The sequence below is a fragment of the Grampus griseus genome (genome assembly GCF_964374135.1).
Source record: "Grampus griseus genome assembly, chromosome: X".
Taxonomy (NCBI): Eukaryota; Metazoa; Chordata; class Mammalia; order Artiodactyla; family Delphinidae; genus Grampus; species Grampus griseus.
In genome coordinates this window covers 16,061,506-16,075,776 of record NC_138999.1, presented here as the reverse complement: position 1 = coordinate 16,075,776, position 14,271 = coordinate 16,061,506, and the positions used below count along the sequence as shown (strand labels likewise).

The 14,271-nt window shown below is 44.0% G+C and overlaps 1 long non-coding RNA gene across 1 annotated transcript; it reads right to left on the bottom strand.

The window, feature by feature from the left end:
• Positions 1 to 902: 902 nt before the first annotated feature.
• Positions 903 to 10,681, bottom strand: LOC309839398. The gene is made up of 4 exons (XR_014298508.1): positions 9,866 to 10,681; positions 9,603 to 9,753; positions 7,883 to 8,555; positions 903 to 988 (listed from the first exon to the last, which is right to left on the bottom strand). It is a non-coding gene; the product is annotated as an uncharacterized lncRNA (long non-coding RNA).
• Between the last annotated feature and the right edge of the window lie 3,590 nt (positions 10,682 to 14,271).

Below are 14,271 nucleotides of genomic sequence, written 5' to 3'. Positions count from 1 at the left end.
AAAGCCAGCAAAAAAGAACTGCCCAAAAAAGGCTTAAATTGTTTTATCAGTGTCATTGTTATTGGAGACCACACACACACACACACACACACACACACACACACACACACACACACAGATAAAATGAATATATAATTATGTTGACGTCATTAGGAACGAAGATTTTCAACATGAGACAAAAGAGACACAAATATAAAATGAAAGCAAAAGAAGCTTAGTGGTACTGATTTTGAATTGGAAATAACAGTATAAACTCATGACTATTTTCCCCTTAAAAAATATACATCCTAACTGTCTCCACTGGAAAGACCTAGAAGCAAAGAGCCACCCAATAGTAATTACTCTGAAAACTGGTAAAGGGAAAGAATTGAGGATTTATCCTCCCTCTCCTATACAGACTGAATTTCAAGGTAAACCAATAGCTGATAGGGGAAAGTTTTTTTTTTTTTTTAACTTTTTAGTTTATATTGGAGTATAGCCGATTAACAATGTTGTGATAGTTTCAGATGCACAGCAAAGGGACTCGGCCATACATATGCATGTATCCATTCTCCCCCAAACTCCCCTCCCATCCAGGCTGCCACATAACATTGAGCAGCGTCCCCTGTGCTATATAGTAGGTCCACTGGTTATCCATTTTAAATACAGCAGTGTGTGCATGTCAATCCCAAACTCCCTGACAATCCCTTCTCCCCACCCTTCCCCACCCCCACCCCCGGAAAGTTCTTTATTGAAAAGTTTTCACTAATTAACAAGGAATCCTAGAGTTTTAATATCCCCATCTTCCAACCCTCAAGGAGATGATGGATCTAGCCATTGGGGAACTTTATAAAGTAGGATCAAATTGAGAACATCTGGTCAACCAGCAGCCCACGCTCCTGCCCCAAGAGACGCTCAGGTGCCTCCTCACCTGAGGCATGTTCTTGCCTCCTATCACACTGGAATCCCATCAAGCCTTCAGGCTTCCTACCAGCTTACAGGATGGAATCTGTAAAATCAAAAAAGGCAAGAAGTATTACGGAAGAGATGGCCTAGTGTCTTTAAATGGCAAGATAAAAGAAAAAATAAGTGGATGCAGGAATTGTCACATGTTACGAGACTTAGAGACTTATCAGCCAAATGCAACCTGTGGATCCCGGATGCATTCCAGAAAAAGCAACTGGAAAAAAACAGTTTATCAGACAACTTGGACAATTTCAACACTGACTGGATGTAATGATATTAAAGAATTGCTTAGGCATGCAAATGTTATTAAAGTAATTTTATAAAGAGTCACAGATACACACTCAAGTTTTTACAGTCGAGATGATATGATGCTTGGGAGTAGCTTTAAAATAAACCAGTGACAGTGGTGGCCACACTGGCGGAAACAAGATGGCCCATGAGCTGATAATTGTTTAACCTGGTGGTGCCTGAACAGGGGTTCCTTGGACTCTTCCCTCTACTCCTTACAAAAAGAGCAGTATAGATGCCAGACATCAGGGATTACATGTCGAACAATTCTCTCTAGCTGTTTTAAGAAAATCCACGTTTCACCTTTTGGTATTTGCTACAGGGCATAGAAGCTACAGAAGGGCTTGCTTATGTCAGGCAATTGCAAACATTTATGAATACTCGTTCATTTCACAATACATATTGAACACCTGTAAAGCAGACACTGGAGTTGTAGGTGACAGGGACATGATGGCTGTCATGGAGTTAGGGTCTGGGGGAGAAGGGGATGGATATTGAATGGATAAATTTCACACATAGTGCACATCTGCATTATAAAGAGTGTTATGGAGGACTGGGGGTGATCGGGAAAGGCTGAGGAAAAGCCTTTCAGATGTGATCTGCTAACCGAGCTGCACGGAGTAACCAGCTGAGCTGAGGCAGGAAGAGGGCATGCCCGGCGCACTCCCAGGTCAAAGGTGCTTTTGAGAAATGGAAACAAGATTGACAGTAGATCATCCTGCTTTAGGCTCACTGAGGATTTAGACATTTGTCCTAAGAACAGTGAGAAGCCAAAGAAGGATTTTAACTTTAGCTTTGCATTTTGTACATATGGAAGATAAGATGTACCTACCCATGACAGGACCCCAAGGGAAATTCATTAAAAGAGGCGCCAGAGTGTTTTCTTGGAAGCATGGGTTTCCTGAAACATGGTAAGATGTGTGAATAATGGTAGGTATGATCATTTCGTTCTAATAGCCAATGTAGAAATGTAAAAAAAAAAAGGATTCTAAACTCTTCCCTACTGAAATGTGGGTGTGCTCAAGGTGAAGAGAATTTCAGCATGAAATGCTGGGACCACCAGATCTGCAGTTCAACTGTGGTGCTGCCTTTGATCTATTCTGCATGGCCTGACAAGAGCAGGGCAAACCTTTTCTTCCATCTGTGGTTGCGTCGCCCTGGGTTGGCTTTCACTAAACCACAGACTGCATCACAGGGCACATTCTTCTAAGTCTGGCCTTGTTCTCCCATCATGCAGACCGTGGCTGATTACTGTGGCCTTAAGTTATTGTCAGTCATTTTCTGTGGCTGATTTCCAAACGGAAGCAGCCTTTGGAAACCTAATAATAGGCTTGTGGAGAGGCAGCATAGCATCTGGACTCTGGAATCTATCTGGTCTCAAATCCTGACTCAACCACTTACTAGCTGTGTGACCTGGGGCAAGTTGCCTAATCTCTCAGTGCCTGGACATGCTCATCTTTAAAAAGAACGGAATGACAATATTCATCTCATTGGGCTGTTATGAAGCTTATTCGTATTTGTCAAGCACTCGCAACAGTGCCTGACCCATAACAGGCACTATTACTAGAATTTGGTTGGGTACTCAGCAGGTTTAAGAGGTGACTGCTATCTTTATAGTCAATAGTTAACTACTGTTTAGGGCCACCAACAAGAGCTACTACATAAACAGAAAGAACCTCTGTCAGTGTAGTACTTAGCCAAAGGTCATTAATTGAACAACGCGGCTAAACAAAGGCAGATGTCCGATGGCAGGTGTGATCGGGGTGCTCAGCGGCCTTTGAACTCATCCTGCAGCTCAAAGCTTCTTTCTGGGTCAGGTTCTCCACTCATGAAAATCCACCAGGCCTCAAATGAGATCTAATTAAACTTAAAAGCTTTTGTACAGCAAAGGAAACCATAAACAAAATGAAAAAACAACCCACAGAATGGGAGAAAATATTTGCAAATGAAGCAACTGACAAGGGATTAATCTCCAAAATACAAACAGCTCATGCACCTCAAATTTTAAAAAAAAAAACAAACAACCCAAACAAAAAGTGGGCGGGGGACTTCCCTGGCGGTCCAGTGGTTAAGACTTCGCCTTCCAATGCAGGGGGTGAGGGGTCTGATGCCTGGTCAGGGAGCTAAGATCCCACATGCCTTGCAGCCAAAAAAACAAAAACATAAAACAGAAGCAATATTGTAACAAACTGAATTAAGACTTTAAAAATGGTCCTCATCAAAAAAATCTTTAAAAAAAAAATGGGTAGAACATGTAAATAGACACTTCTCCAAAGAAGACATACAGATGGCCAAGGGGCACATGGAAAGATGCTCAACACCACTTATTATTAGAGAAATGCAAATCAAAACTACAAGGAGGCATCACCTCACACCGGTCAGAATGGCCATCATTAAAAAATCTACAAACAATAAATGGTGGAGAGGGGGTGGAGAAAAGGGTACCCTGCTACACTGTTGGTGGGAATGTAAATTGGTGCAGCCACTATGGAGAACAGTACGGAGGTTCCTTAAAAATCTAAAACTAGCGCTACCATATGATCCAGCAATCCCACTCTAGGGCATATACCCAGAGAAAACCATAATTCGAAAAGATACATGCACCCCTATGTTCACTGTAGTACAATTTACAATAGCCAGGACACGGAAGCAACCTAAATGTCCATCGACAGAAGAATGGATAAAGAAGATGTGGTACATATACACAATGGAATATTTCTCAACCATAAAAAAGGGAGAGGCCACGAGGCTTCCCTGGTGGCACAGTGGTTGAGAGTCCGCCTGCCGACGCAGGGGACACGGGTTCGTGCCCCGGTGCGGGAAGATCCCACGTGCCGCGGAGCGGCTGGGCCCGGGAGCCATGGCCGCTGGGGCTGTGCGCCTGGAGCCTGTGCTCCGCAACGGGAGAGGCCACAGCAGTGAGAGGCCTGCGTACCGCAAAAAAAAAAAGAACGAAATAATGCCATTTGCAGCCACATGGATGGACCTAGAGATTGTCATACTGAGTGAAGTAAGTCAGACAGAGAAAGACAAATAGCATATGATATCGCCTATATGTGGAATCTAGAACCATGGTACAAATGAACCTATTTACAAAACAGAAATAGAGTCACAGATGTAGAAAACAAACTTATGGTTATCAAGGGGGGAAGGGGGGGATAAATTGGGAGACTGAGATCGACATACACACGCTACCATATATAAAATAGATAACTATTAAGAACCTACTGTACAGCACAGAACTACTCAATACTCTGTAATGGCCTATATGGGAAAATAATCTAAAAAACGAGTGGATATATGTATAACTGATTCACTATGCTGTAGAGCAGAAACTCACCCAACATTGTAAATCAACTATACTCCAATAATAAAAATTAATTTAAAAAAAATCCACCAGGCCTCACCAACTGTCTGCACAACTGGCTTAACCATCGATAAAGCTTGCCAATCTTAAGAAACTTGCCAACCTTTAAGAAACGAAAATCGGGATTTACCACACACAAGGGAGGGGCAATTAGGGACTTTACCAAATAGCTATAATAGGATTCTTTCTTAAAGTAGTTTCTCATCATTTTATAACTAGCATTTTTCTTATTACAAAAGAAAGGTGTTCCATGTAGAAATTCTGGAAACTACAGATAAATCAAAAACAAAAAAAACAAAAATATTCCACAACCATACAAGCCACACAAAGGGCTGTTAGTGTCAGTATATCACCCCCAAGCAATATACTTTTGCTACACACTTACACATTTACAAAATTTATAGGAATGAGGTCAGAAGGTACCTAATAGTTTGTAACCCCTGCCCACGGGCGAGTAAGTATTTTTAACAACCTGATTTGTAATTCCTAATATTCCACTGCAGCTATAATTTATTCCACTAATCCGTCATTGTTGCACAATTAGATGGCTTTCCATTTTTACAATCATAAACTATGCGTGAGTATATTTGTAGCTATCACCTCATCCAAATTATTAGTATTTCTTTTAGGACAAATTTCTCGAGGTGAAATTGCTGGGTCCAACAATATGCAAACATTTCAGGGATGTGATTCATAATACTCTTTGCCCCTTAGGAAGCGTTAAATCCATTTTCAGGAATCCCCCTGGGGCCCAAAGAGAACATTATATCTATTTTTAAAAAGGATTTCCAGATGTTTAAATATTTTGTTGACTCCAAGGGTGGTGGCAGAGGGGCTAAAAAGTGAGACTTGGACAAAAAGTGAATGCCGTTTCCCTGGCACACTGCCAACAGAGCACTGCGCGCCCTTGCCCAAGTGGGCCCCCAGGTCGCTGCATCTGCCACATGGCTATGGTCCTTGGCCCATCCTGAGCCTAGATGTGCCTTCCTTAGTCTCTCCTCTCTTGCCTTTGCTCCTCCCTTCAAAGTGATTCTCAGTGGGAGCCGAGCTGTTCCCTATGGCTTACAATGGACACTTCTGCGGCTGGGGGTCTGTTGTCACAATGATGGGGGGGAACACCCTTGAACCTAGATTCCCGACACCCTGTGCGATGGAAACATTTTCTATTTCTCACATGACTTTCAAACGTTCCTCTGGACATTTATGTAGGTGAAATCCTGCATCTAAAACCTGTATATAATATCTGGACCTAGATCCTACCTCCATTCTACAGAGAAATAAAAAACAGCTTTTGAATGAATCTTCCAGTAATACATAGATATTTAGTTAGTAAACTGAGGAAAGACTGTGTCAATAATGTGTTTTGTTCCAGGTTTTTCAAGACTTGTTTACAACTACAGAAAACTCGTATCGCCAGTGGCAATGCTGCTACTGGTATTCAAGTGAGTGATTTAACACCCCACTTCAGTCTACACCCGCAGCTGCCACAGTCACAGTGATTCTACGTTCAGGTGCAAGCATCCAACCACTTCACTGTGGCTCTAATGTAGTCGTCCAAGCATACATCTTAGTTTGTAACACATTACTTTGCTTTTATTTCTGCGTTATATTATAGTCTTTTAAAAAGTCTAAAAATTATTTGTGTAGTTAGGTACTATTATTATCTATGAATTGCATTTCAGGATTTTAAAGAGTGTGTTTAAAACTATTTGTTATAAAAAGCTGGCATTGTAAAAGAATGAAATTAGAACATTACCTAACATCATACACAAAGGTAAACTCCAAATGGATTACACACTTAAATGTAAGACCAAACACTATAAAAAACTCATAGAGGGCTTCCCTTTGCTTTTGCACAGCAAAGGAAACCATAAACAAGACCAAAAGACAACCCTCAGAATAGGAGAAAATATTTGCAAATGAAACAACAGACAAAGGATTAATCTCCAAAATATACAAACAGCTCACGGAGCTCAATATCAAAAAAACAAACAATCCAGTTAAAAAATGGGCGGAAGACCTAAGTAGACATTTCACCAAGGAAGACGTACAGGTGGCCAAGAGGCACATGAAAAGATGCTCAGCATCACTAATTATTAGAGAAACGCAAATCAAAACTACAAGGAGGCATCACCTCACACCGGTCAGAATGGTCATCATCAAAAAGTCTACAAACAATAAGTGCTGGAGAGGGTGTGGAGAAAAGGGAATCCTATTGCACTGTTGGTGGGAATGTAAATTGATACAGCCACTATGGGGAACAGTATGGAGATTCCTTAAAAAACTAAAAATAGAACTACCATACGACCCAGCAACCCCTGAGATATATCCTGAGAAAACCATAATTCAAAAAGAGTCATGTACCACAATGTTCACTGCAGCACTATTTACAATAGTCAGGACACGGAAGCAACCTAAGTGTCCATCAACAGATGAATGGATAAAGAAGATGCACATATATACAAGGCAATATTAGCCATAAAAAGAAACGAAATTGAGTTATTTGTAGTGAGGTGGATGGACCTAGAGTCTGTCATACAGAGTGAAGTAAGTCAGAAAGAGAAAAACAAATACTATATGCTAACGCATATATATGGAATCTAAATTTTAAAAAATGGTACTGATGAACCTAGTTGCAGGGCAGGAATAAAGATGCAGACATAGAGAATGGACTTGAGGACACGGGGTGGTAGGGGGAAGCTGGGGCGAAGTGAGAGTAGCATCAACATATATACACTACGGAATGTAAAATAGCCAGCGGGAAGCAGCCGCATAGCACAGGGAGATCAGCTCGGTGCTTTGCGAAGACCTAGAGGGGTGGGATAGGGAGGGTGGGAGGGAGGCTCAAGAGGGAGGGGATATGGGGACATATGTATGCATATGGCTGATTCACTTTGGTGTACAACAGAAACACAGTATTGTGAAGCAATTATACTCCAATAAAGATCTACTAAAAAAAAAAAGAAGCTGGCATTGGGCTGTAATAGGCAACTTGCTGGCGACCCCTAGTGGCGCACTCGAGCATTGCTTCACAGCCAGTGGCTCTCTGGTTTAAAAGCTTGTTGGCTCCAAAATGTGGTAACGAAATAACCCCTTCCTCCCCCAACCCCCCAGGCTCAACCTGGACTGGTTCCCGTTACTGTGCTGGTGCCTGAGCAGGGGGGATGGAGCGGAAAGCGGGGGCGGGGGGGGCGGTCAGAGGCAAGGGAACGCCAGCCCCATGTATCTTTTCATACCTAGAAATTTTAAGCATGTCACATCCCATTGTTTTTTATGTCTTACCTGCTGGTGTCTCCCCGCTTTTCCCCTCCATTAATGGCAGGGTCCCATGCTTTTCTCAAACCAGTGCTTCTACCAATTTAGCGCGCGCCAAACTCCCTCGCGGGCTCCTTGCAATGGACTTGGTAGTCCCGCCCCCCGGGTTTCACATCCGGGTCTCCTGGGCCGGGCCGACTTTGCCGCTCCCAAGAGCTCCCAGGTGATGCTGATGCGGCTTGATAGGGGAGCAGCTCAAACTCTGCTTTCAATCCTGTGCCTGAGCAGTATTTATCAGTCTCAGCTTTGCGAAGTTTCCAGAGTGCCTGGATTTAAAGGAATTTTGCACTTTTCTAAAGGCAACAGAGCGCAGTGGAGGACTACCTCATAGAAGGGTGCCTGTGAATCCTCTCCCGGAGGCGGGCGGGGAACGTAATCAGCTGTGCTTACTCGCCACGGCGACGCAAGTTTCCCGCATCTCAGCATTTCCCCCAAATGAGCCTCCATGCCTTAAATAAAATATTTCACTGGGAAAAGCTATTTGCTCGTCTGGGCTGCTTTGAGGCCTCTGCTCTAAAAGAAGAGTGTATTTTCAGAGAGAAGAACTCGAGTCTCAAAGGGCCACAGTACTTTTGTTTTCATCATTTCTCTTGGGCTCGTTCCTGGTAATCATTTCGAAAATTAAATCCTCCTGGGCTTTCTGGAAAATGAATAAACAAGAGAGAAAGAGAAAGAAAAAGAAAGTGGAGGGAAGATAAGAAAAAAAGGAAGAGAGAGAGAAGTGAGGGACAGGGGCGCCTGGGTTGGGAGGTCTGGCTGGAAAGGGGAGAAAGTGGTGACTTCTCTGGAGAGAAGAATATTGAAAGAGGGGCAAGTGAGAGGAATTGGAGAAAGCAGCGGGCAACAAGATTTCCCTCCCCGCAAGAGGATGGTATACGCCTAGTGGGCAGGACGTGCTTCTCAACCGAGATGCGCACGTGGCTCCCCTGGCGGCTGCAGCACCCGAGTCTGCAGAGGCAGGTGCGGTGGCCCCCAGGCTGGCCCAGTGGCGTCGCCTCCTGGCAGCCACACTCTCGAGCCCTGCTCCCGCATACTGGCCCAGGGTTGGTCTGTATGACCGTCAGCACACAGCGGAAGCCGTGGTCTGTCACTGCTGAGACTGGGTCATAAAGGCACTAGGCTTTTTCCCGTCTGTTGGGTCACAGCGGCTCTGGGAGAAGCCGGCTGCCGCAGGCGAGCAGCCCTGTGGGGAGGCCCACGTGGAGCCCGCAGCCAAGCCAGGGAGCTGGGAACGGCTCCTCCCGTCTCAGATGACTGCAGCCCAGCCCACAGTCTCACCAGAGACCCTGAGCCCCCAACCCCCGGCTCAGCTGCTTCTGGATTCCTAAGCCACAGAAACTGGGAAGTAATAAAGGTTTGCTGTGTTGAGCCACCAAGTTTTGTACAGAAACAGGACGGATGTCTGCTACAGTGAGAAAAGATTGGGAACACGGCACCCCAGTGAGCGAGGAGAGGTCCCCTTGACTTGCCCGCCCTCCCCCTCAGCAGCTTGGCAACCTCTGTTTTATATCTCCGTCGGGCATCATTAAGGGTCAGGACCATGATTCCCGTGGCCTAAACTGCACATTTCCGAGCACTGTACGACAGAGGCGTGATTACCACACTTTTCATGTCGCACCACAGGGAGAAAACAGTGCTGCTTATGCAGCTCGGTGGAATCAATGGGCCAGGCGGCTCTTACACCAACCTGGGCCTCCGCGGGACTTCCAGCCTCCACTGAAGGCAAGCAGATTGGTATCTTGGCATCCCTGTAGCTCATCTGTGGCACCCCATTGGGTGTTCTGTGCTGGATGACCTTTAGAGGACTTTGCAAGTCATTCTCACCCCAGGTTCCTCATCTGGACCACAGAACACAGAACATGATGGGAGTGACTATCTTCTCCATTCTGCCAGAGAGAGTACATAACTCCTATTCTAGGAGTATAAGAGAGAAGTTAATTCATTACATACAATGGATGCTTTGGGATATCAGGGTTTAATCCTCACGGAGGCCAAGCAAGGCTGGAGGGTAACTGGAATTGCAAATGCGTCCTAGCATTTTCTGAAAGAATGGAATCATGACATTTTAGAGCTGGAGGTAGCTTTAGTAATGGCTAGTTCAGGTTTCTTGTTCGCAAATGAACAAACTAAAGCCCAGAGAGGTTAAGTAATTTGTCTGAGATCACACAGCTAGTTGGTGGCAGAGCTGAGACCAGAACTCAGAATTCCTGACTTTTAGCCTAAAATCCCACATGTTAGACTTTTAATAAAGAGCAAGTGAATAAATGCATGAAGAAAACCTCAGGTTTCCTGGATTTATACTGTCTGCAATTTACTTTCACAGAATTCTGCATAAATGAAGTGCTATAAGTGTGTCTGTAAATTAACTTTAGTCTCCTCTACCAGAGGGGCAGTCAGTTAACCTGTGAATCACCCTAATCAGGGAGCCACGCTGCAGGTTAGGTGATTAACATTCGAAGGACCCTGATAAGGATTCCATGTTTTAGAGGACCTGCAAATATCCTATCTCCATCTGCACCAGAGCTTAATAATTCACCTAAAAAGTGTAAGGAATACTTTTTAATTGGTGAAATGAGTGGTGTTCAAAACATGTGATTAGCTAAAATGATGAGGAACCCACCCCTTGCATGAACGGAGGATAAGCGTCTGACAAGCCAGAGGGCTAACACCTTTGGACTAGCGGTCCTGTGTTCACCTCTTACGGAGACTCTGTTGTCTCATTGGCTCTGCCATGGATCAACACGTCAGGAAGGAGCTTGTTATAGTGCCTAAAAAACAGAGCAGGGGGCTTCCCTGGTGGCGCAGTGGTTGGGAGTCCGCCTGCCGATGCAGGGGACGTGGGTTCGTGCCCCGGTCCGGGAGGATCCCACATGCCGCGGAACGGCTAGGCCCGTGAGCCATGGCCACTGAGCCTGCGCGTCCGGAGCCTGTGCTCCGCGATGAGAGAGGCCACAGCACTGAGAGGCCCGCGTACAGAAAAAAAAAACAAAAAAACCAGAGCAGGCCCTTGCCTGCTTCTAGGAACAGGCTGTAGGGCAGGATTTGTGCCTGCATATGAATAAATGATTTTGACAGATTTCTGTCTGCAGCTTCTTTCATTGTAATATAATAGTGAAGTTGTGGAGAAGGAAATTGGCAAACCGTCTTCCTACTTCACTTGTGGGAAGCTGCCACATTTATCCTAACAACCTGGCAATGCTGAAGGCCTAAATTCATTCATTCATCCAACAGATATGTAGGGAAAGCCTATTCTATTAGGATTGGGGGATACAGAAAACAAACAGAATTCATCCCACATTGTAAAGTGGCTTAGATAACTTCGCAAAAACTGGTATCAAAAGCAACTGGTAGATTTAGTCAACAGGTATCCTGAGTTCTTTGGAAAGACTCAGGAGAGCAAAGGTTTCCAATGCCTACAGATCTTCAGAACGGAAACAATTCTAGAAATTATACAGGAAAAAAAAAATCCCAGTTATGTGTGAAACTAACATTTAAGGAGTGGGTATTTCAGTGGTTCTCAAAGTGCAGTCCCAGATAAATAGCATCAACATAAACTGGGAAACTTGTTAGAAATGCAAATCCCCACACCCTATCCCAAACCTCCTCAATAAGAAACTCTGAGCATGGGGACAGGAAATTTTTGTTTTAAAAAGTTCTCCAGGTGATTCGGATGCCAAGTTGGAGGACCACTGCCCTACTTTGTAACAAAGAACAAATTCCACTAGGTGGCAGTCTTTCACAAGAATATAAAAGCTTTTTTTTTCCTGCAGCTGCTGGATAATCCTGCCAGGTAACACTTTAACATGAGAAATTGAAAACGTATCTGTTCTGCAATTGCAGGAAAATTCTACTGGGCGGCACCCTAACTTCAGCAATAAAACTGTTTTGCAATTACATGGTATTTCCACCAGATGGCGTTCTGGGGTGCCACCTGGTGGAATTATCATGTAAGTGCAGAACACGTATTTCTTTTTTTCCCTATTACAGGTTCACCCCGCTATCTGAAGGTAAAGTTCCTATGAAACATTTTGTAAGCAGAAATGGGGAAAAGCAAAGACAATCCCCGCTTTCTAAAAGTTAGAGTTATGCCACTTTAACAAAAGACCAACATTAGTACAGTCAGTAATGCCTTTTTTGTGTGTGTGGGTAAAAGCAAAAATCCTCTTCAGGTTTCTTTTGCTTACTGAAAATTATGTACTAATGTAGGTCTTTCATAAAAGCAAAGTGGTGTAAGAATAACTTTCAGAAAGCGGAAGATACCTGCAGTAAGAAAAACATGTTCTGCAATTGCACGATAATTCCACTCGGTGGCACTCTAACCTGAGAAATATGAAAATTTTATCTGCAATTGCAGGAAAATTCCACCCAATGACATTCTAACCAGAATAATAAGAACATATCTGTGTGCAATTACATAAAAACTCTACGTGCTGACACTCTTAACTGAGTAGTAAGAAAAGTATATACTCTGCAAATACATGATAAAACCACTGGGTAGCGCTGTAACATAAAAATAAAAATTCATTCTGCAATTACATAAAAACTCCACACGATGGCACTCTAACATAAGAAATAGAAAAAGAGCTGGCGTTGTAATTCCAGACATTTCCCACTGGATGGCGCTCTAACACAACAAATAGATAAAATTGGCTTTCCGGTGAACGGAATTCTTTTGTCTTTTAAGCAAAAAAGATTATGACATAGGTGACAATAAACAGGATTTATTTACTTAGTAAATTAAAGTGTAAATAAAAATTTAGTACATATCTTTTCAAGTGCTTTGGGCATATCTTAATTATAGTGCTTGTTTTTTGCTTTTTAATTACTTGTTTGTACCTTCTTCCCACCGTTAGTAGGTCCTCAAGGGCAGAGACCAAATATCTAACTTTTCTACCTTTCCAGCCTCTCCTACGGTAGCTGGTGCGTAATAGGAATTCAATAAATATTTATTAAATGAAAGACTGAATCAAACTGAGAGGCCAGGGAACAAGGAGGGAAGAAAACATAAATAGAATAAAAATCTAGATTCTTTGAGCCCTATTCCCAGGGCTGCTTCATCCTGCAGTTGGACAGGTAGAGTGAAATGTAGAAGAAAATGTAATTGAGACAGAAATGACAATGATGTTCATTTTAATGCCTTCCAAGGGTGAGAGTTTTTTTTAAGTTAGTGAATTAAAAGAGAAGAAAAATCAGCAAAGATTACTTGGATAAAATTCAGTGAGAAAACTTTCTTTTTAAATAGGCTAACAGCCTATCAAAATGGTTTTGATTGAGTTTTCAATAGCTGTCGAAACTATTTCAGTCATGTAAACGCTCTGGAAGTTGGTTTTTGAATTAAGTGTTGGCGTTTTTCACCCAGAGGAGCTTGGGAAAGCTTCCTGTTAGGGTCCCCTCAGGATTCACCCTCCTGAGAGCACTTCCTGCTTTGCCCCCAGTCTGTGCCGGATCAGCAGCCACGGGAGGAAGAGGTAAGGGCCTTCCAAACTGCCGATCAGACACAGAAATCCAGAGTGGCCTCAGGAAATGTGGCCATATTTGCCTTCCTGCCCTCCTGCCAACTCTTTCAGGCCTTAATGACGGCTTCCTCCTCTCTGAGCTCCCCTCACCCCATCCAAACCGGCTCACGCAGCCGTCACCGTCACCGTCACCGTCACCGTCAGGACTTTCAGTGCCACAGCCCTAAGGCTATTTCTAACCCAGAACAAATCTTCTGTCCCATCTGACTTCTTTTTCTTTTTTAATAAATTTATTTATTTTTGGCTGTGTTGGGTCTTTGTTTCCGTGTGAGGGCTTTCTCTAGTTGTGGCAAGCGGGGGCCACTCTTCATCGCGGCGCGTGGGCCTCTCACTATCGCGGCCTCTCTTGTTGTGGAGCTCAGGCTCTAGACGCGCAGGCTCAGTAGTTGTGGCTCACGGGCCCAGCCGCTCCGCGGCATGTGGGATCTTCCCGGACCGGGGCACGAACCCGTGTCCCCCGCTTCAGCAGGCGGACTCTCAACCACTGTGCCACCAGGGAAGCCCCTGTAATTAGGCTCTTAAGTGAAGCAGTAGAAAACAAAGTGCTGGTAACGTAACTTTCCCCCCTTCATTAACGTTAACTCCCTTTTCTATGGCTCAGTCAGGAAAAAAACTACCAACCTCACTCCAAACTCTGGAGTTTTTCAAGGTTAAAGTTGGGGAAAAGCTGAGAGGGGGCAGAAGCTAAAGGCCCAGTAGAAAAAGTCAAGAGACAGGCCTGGCTGGGAGTGGAGTGAAGCGAGACATGAGATGCTAGTGGGCTGCTACACCCAAAGCCTTCTTTCTTTAACTTGCACCCTGCCTTCTCATCCCCACGTCATCTTAAATAGTCTGCTCTGC